We start from the raw sequence: 6,587 nt of genomic DNA, 5'->3' as shown, positions 1-6,587 counted from the left end.
CTCACAATAATCAAATCATTACAGCAAACTCATAACAGTCAAATTCATGCGCAACAGAATGTTATTTGAAATTCCCGTTAAATGAAAAATCCAATAAATGCAAGACCACTTGGGTTAGGTTCCTAACTCAACAAGTCAACTTCCAGAAGTAGAACCAACCCAATTGGTCTCGTAGTTCATGAGATATAACATTTACAAAACAACCTAACAGCAGGTCTAACAACTCAGCTTTGCACAACGTTTTTGTAAAATCATAAAGGTTAACTTTTACACGTCCAAAAATTGCAAATTTATATTATTTAGAAACTAGACTCAACCTAGTTTACTGTAGTATCAATAATCTCAACCAATTTTCATATTTACACCCCGTTACAGTCAATTGAACATCAACAACACAATCTGTCCAGAAACTGTTTGCAACAAAACTCAACATATTAACCATTTATAAACCATAATTCCTTCATATAACATCCTAGACACCATAATCACTATCCATGCACATCAATTACACATTACATCCATGGTTAGTGTTTTATTTGAATTCAAAATCAAGAGCACAACGATTAACATGTAATAATACCAATTCTAGTTATCATATCACAATCAATCCATCATCAAAATCAAGATAAAACATATGAACACATATACATATGAAAATCGGACCTAGGGTTTACAATTATACCTTCAAAAACACCAATACAAGCAAGAGGAAGGTAGAAGGTGGCTAGAAACGGATGTAAGATGCTTCAATTGTGAAAGACCAAGATCAAAATCAAGCAATATGTGTGTGTGTGTGTGTGAGCCGATCGTGAAAGGGAGCAAGGGGGGGGGGCTGCCGTCGTTTGATGTGAGGGAGAGAAAGAGGAGAGTTAGGGTTTTTACATATTAATAATAATATAATACACTTTGGTCCATCAACTTCTAGTTTGTTCTTTCCTAGCTTAAATTAACTAGTTTGCATATTGAGTTAACATTGTTATAACATGTTATCACATAACACATAAGTCTAACAGAAAATTATCACATAATTATTGTTTTGACGTTTTTTGTTTATCCACCAATTGTTTGCGTCAACTCGTTTGCGTTTCGGTGCAATTCCCGAAAGACTACACATGTAGTAAGTGTCAAGCGTCATTTAAACCCTAGTTTAAATGTAATGAGGTGTGCGTTATAGATTCAGTGATCTAAAGTTTGAATTGACAGAGTTGAGTTAACGGAGTGAACCTGAAATTGACGATTGTCACATCATTCCCATGTTAAAGAATTTTCGTCCCGAAAATTTGAGTCAAGTCGTGATGAGTGTCTGAAAAAGTAAGAAAAATTTTCAGTTTGTCATATCATCCCCTAGTAGAAAGAAATTTCGTCTCGAAATTTAATTCATACCTCCGGTGATTTCTGACGGTTTGCCGGGTTTCGCGGTTTTCTGTGTTTGGTCAGCCCTTCAAAAAGGTGAGGATACTTTTTCATCATTTGATCCTCGCGTTCCCACGTGAACTCCGGTCCACGTCTCGAGTTCCAACGAACCTTAACAATTGGAATTTTGCTGTGCTTGAGCGTTTTGGTTTCCCAATCCAAAACCTCAACTGGTTCTTCAATGAAGCGTAACTGTTCATCAACTTGCAGTTCATCCAAAGGGACTACTTGAGTTTCATCGGATAGGCATTTCCTTAAATTCGATACGTGAAAAACATTGTGTACACTGCTGAGTTCCGCTGGTAAGTCCAGCCGGTACGCCACTGGACCAGCGTGTTCCGTTATCTGGTAAGGACCAACATATCGTGGGTTGAGTTTGTTTCGCTTTCAAAGCGAACCACACCTTTCCAAGGTGAGACTTTGAGTAACACTCGATCGTTCACTTGAAATTCGAGAGGTTTTCGGCGCTTGTCGGCGTAACTCTTTTGGCGATCTCGTGCTGCTGCCATGCGATTTCGGATTTGAACAATCTTTTCCGAAGTTTCGAGTACCAGTTCTGGACCAGTGATTTGGCTGTCACCCACCTCTGCCCAGCAGAGTGGTGATCGACACTTCCGTTCGTACAATGCTTCAAACGGCACTGCTTTAATACTTGCGTGGTAGCTGTTATTATACGAAAACTCTACCAAAGGTAAGTGAGGTTCTCAACTTTTTCCGAAATCCAACACACATGCACGCAACATATCCTCTAAGGTCTGAATAGTTCGTTCACTTTGCCCATCCGTCTGAGGATGGTATGCTGTGCTCATATCAAGACGGGTGCCTAGTGCGCTCTGTAGCGACTTCCAAAAGTGCGAAGTGAAACGGGAATCTCGATCAGAAATGATTGAGACAGGCACTCCGTGTCTAGACACTACTTCCTTCATGTAGACGCGAGTCAGTCTTTCCATTTTGTCTGATTCCTTAATCGCTAAAAAGTGTGTCGACTTAGTCAACCGGTCAACGATCACCCAGATGGTATCGCATCCCGTCGGTGTCTTAGGTAATCCCGTGATGAAGTCCATTGAAATGTGTTCCCATTTCCACATTGGAAGTTCCGGTTGTTGCAGTAGACCAGATGGTTTCTGGTATTCTATTTTGACTCTGGCACAAGTCAAGCATTTGCTCACGTAGGTGGCAATGTCGGCTTTCATGTTCGGCCACCAGTAAAGTGCCTTTAAGTCATGGTACATCTTATCTGAGCCAGGGTGGATAGAATATCGGGACTTGTGTGCTTCGTCCATCACTAGAGTTCTCAACTCTCCATATCGTGGAACCCAGATCCGGTTCTCAAAATATCGGACCCCGTCCGATTTGGTTTCAAGTTGCTTGTTCATGCCCCGCATGAGTTCTGATGGAAGATTATCATCTTTCAAAGCTTCGAGTTGCGCCTCGCGAATTTGATCGGGTAAGTTGGCATGAATCGTGAGTTGCAATGCTCGCACTCGCCTGGGTTTATCAGTTTCTTTCCTGCTGAGAGCGTCGGCCACTACATTGGCCTTGCCAGGGTGGTACTTGATGGCACAATCATAATCCTTAAGCAGCTCGACCTAACGACGCTGTCGCATGTTCAGCTCCTTCTGATCGTAGATATGTTGGAGACTCTTGTGGTCGGTGTAAATGGTAAACTTGGTACCGTACAAGTAATGCCTCCATATCTTAAGGGCAAACACCACAGCTCCGAGTTCCAAACCATGGGTCGTGTAGTTCTTCTCGTGAACCCGTAGTTGTCGAGAGGCATAAGCTATAACCTTCTCGAGTTGCATCAGCACACAACCGAGACCTTGAATCGATGCGTCACAGTGTACCTCAAAATTCTCCGTTCCCTCGGGGAGGGCTAGAATAGGGGCGCTACGGAGTTTGGTTTTCAACAGTTGAAAAGCGGATTCTTGCGCGTCACCCCAATTGTACTTAGTACCTTTGTGAGTCAAAGCGGTGAGGGGTTGAGCTATCTTTGAAAATCCCTCGATGAAACGCCGGTAGTAGCCGGCCTGTCCTAGGAATTGCCGCACCTCAGTCGGAGTCTTAGGTGCTTCTCAGTTTTTGATGGCCTCTACCTTACCGGGATCGACATGGATACCATTCTCGTTGATCACATGTCCTAAAAAGTGAACCTCGCGAAGCCAAAATTCGCATTTCGAGAGTTTAGCGTATAGTTGTTCCTTCTTCAGCAATTCCAGAATTAACCTCAAGTGCTCTTCGTGGTCAGCCTCGTCCTTGGAGTAGACGAGAATATCATCAATAAACACAATCACAAACTTGTCGAGGTACGCCTTGCATACTTGATTCATAAGATCCATAAATACGGCTGGTGCGTTGGTTAGGCCAAAAAGCATAACCGAAAACTCGTAGTGACCATACCGTGTTCTGAAAGCCGTATTTGAAATATCTTCCTCGCGCACTCTTAGTTGATGGTAACCAGACCGCAGATCGATCTTCGAGTAGTAACTTGATCCTTGGAGTTGGTCAAACAGATCATCAATTCGGGGTAAAGGATAGCGGTTCTTGACCGTCACCTTGTTCAACTCCCGGTAGTCGATGCACATGCGGAAAGTCCCGTCCTTCTTTCTAACAAATAAGACAGGGGCTCCCCATGGTGATGAGCTAGGTCGGATAAAACCCTTATCCAACAAATCCTGCAACTGAGTGGACAGTTCATGAAGCTCCGCCGGTGCGAGCCGATACAGGGCTCGTGCTATGGGTGCTGCACCGGGTGTCAACTCTATTTGGAATTCGACTTGACGAATAGGAGGGAGTTCGGGCAAATCCTCCGGGAAAACTTCCCGGAAATCCCGCACAATCGGTATATCTTCAATTCGTTTCTCCTCCGCGGGTTTCTCAACAATATGCGCTAAAATTGCCGGATGACCCTTTCGTAGATACTTCTGCGCCTTCATGAGGGTAATGACGCTGGTGGTCATGCCGCTTCTTTCGCCTCAGATCGAAATGATCTCGCCGGAAGGGGTAGTAATGTGGACTATCTTGCCATAACATATAATATCTGCTCGGTTCTCGGATAACCAGTCCATGCCGACAACGACATCGAAACTACTAAGCGTAAAAGGAATAAGGTCGATATCAAAAACATGACCTGACAGTTTCAACTTACATCCCGCAAGTACATGAGTTGTTACTATAGTCTTACCGTTAGCTAATTCAACAGGAAACTTAGCATCTAATGGGGTTGGAGTTAAGTCTAAGAGTTGGCTAAAGGCTTTCGACACAAAACTCCTATCAGCTCCAGTGTCAAACAATACAGAAGCAAAACAATCGTTCACAGGGAACTTACCAGTCACCACGTACGGATCATTGCGGGCTTGACCCGACCCAATAACAAAAGCTCTTCCTTTACCATTGTTTCCACCACCATTGCCACTTCCATTACCTCCATTGTTGTCGTTCTGTTTCAGCTTAGGGAAGTCTTTCTTAAAATGTCCCTCTTGTCCACACACAAAACATCCCTTGGTTGTCATGGGTGGTTTAGGAGCACCCTTTGCCGCAAGGTCTCCTCTACATTCCTTTGCTTGGTGACCCAACTTTCCGCATCTCAGACACTTGACACGGTCACACGGGCCAGCATGATGATAGTTGCACCTGTTGCACTTCGGATATTTCCCAGCATATCCGCTCGAACCCTGCCCGCTACCGTTGTTATTGTTGTTGTGACCCTGATTGTTGAAGCTCTGAATGGGTTCGGGCTTACGGTAGTGGTGTTGCTGAGGGGGGTTCCAGGATGAGGATCTGGTGTTGTCAAACTTTCTCTTTCCATTGCTCGGGTTGTTGTTGCTGTTGTCAGTAATCGGGTTGTCACGGGCTTTAGTGGTTGAACCTCTAGGTGGTAACGCACCTTGGGTCACTGCTTGATCCGTCAGCTTGTGAGCTAACCGGATCGCTTGTTGTATCGTGGCTGGTCTGGATGACGTCACCATGCCCTGAATCTGCGGTGCTAACCCATCAATATACATTTTAATCCTCTTACTCGGCGGGTCTACCATCCGCGGACACATCACAGCTAACTCGTGAGAACGGGTAGTGTAGGCTTCGATTTCCGAACCCACCATCTTCAATGACCAAAATTCTGACTCCAACTTTGCAATCTCCTCTCTTGGACAGTACTCTTCTCGCATCATGTTTTTGAACTCCTCCTAGTTCATCGCTTTAGCTAGTTCCAATCCAAGAATCTGTACGTTCGATTTCCACCAAGTGAGGGCAGAATCTTCAATTGTTCCAGCAGCAAATTTGACCCTACTGGCAGGGGGACAATTACACATCTCAAATGCCGACTCGGCCTTCTCAGCCCAACGCAGGAAGCCTATAGCTCCCTCAGTGCCCTTAAACGTACTGGCTTGTGGTCAAGGTAATTCTTGAAGGTACACGTTCCAATTGGACCTCCAGCCTGGTTCTGTACATATGCGGCTAGAGCGGCCGCCGCATGGTCGTTCAGCAGAGTTTGGAGTTCTGCTGCAGTCAAGTTGATGTCACCACGTCCGTGTCCAGCGTTTCTTCCTGCCATTTCCTTGTCCGAGTACTTTCCGGCTGCTCCAAGTACACTCAACTCCTCTGTCGGTCGCCTAGGATTCGCTTACCGATCTTTGCAACCTTGCATGTGTATAAGATTTTATGAAAGTAGTCTAGTCCATCGGTAGCATCTTCACTAGCCTTTGGAGTCGTACACCATGTAAAACAGTAGCATCCACCTAGTAGAAAGGGAACATAATCCTAGATATCTCCTATATCTTGAAACAATGACGGCTTGACCGGGTGGATGATGGTGACCGCCGGTTGGTATGGATCATGAAGCGGCTGGATGATAAGAAAACGTTGCTAGTGCTATTTCTGTTCGGGTCCTTGCTACTTGGAGTTGCTCTTGCAAGTCTATCATCTCGGCTTGCATCCTTCTCATAATTTTCATCTGTTGGTCGCTAGCCTCTTGCATCTCCTTCATGGCCGCTGTCATGGGGGAAATTTCCTCCTTAGTTTCGGTTCCATCTTTTAACAGTCCAGAAACGTTCGCTCTCGTATAGCGCATGTAACCCACGTCACGCTCCAAGCATGAAACAACAGCTGCGAGAACTCGCTCTACAGGTTCGGTTATGGGTGGTAGGGTGTTGGGGTAAGCAGGATGGTTCAGGGGT

This window comes from Bidens hawaiensis, unplaced genomic scaffold, assembly GCF_021521415.1.
Source record: "Bidens hawaiensis isolate Kalapana, Puna unplaced genomic scaffold, B.hawaiensis_p1.1 tig00039558_1, whole genome shotgun sequence".
NCBI classification, from domain to species: domain Eukaryota; kingdom Viridiplantae; phylum Streptophyta; class Magnoliopsida; order Asterales; family Asteraceae; genus Bidens; species Bidens hawaiensis.
The sequence above is the reverse complement of the archived record's forward strand: the minus strand, read 5'-3'. Positions refer to the sequence as shown.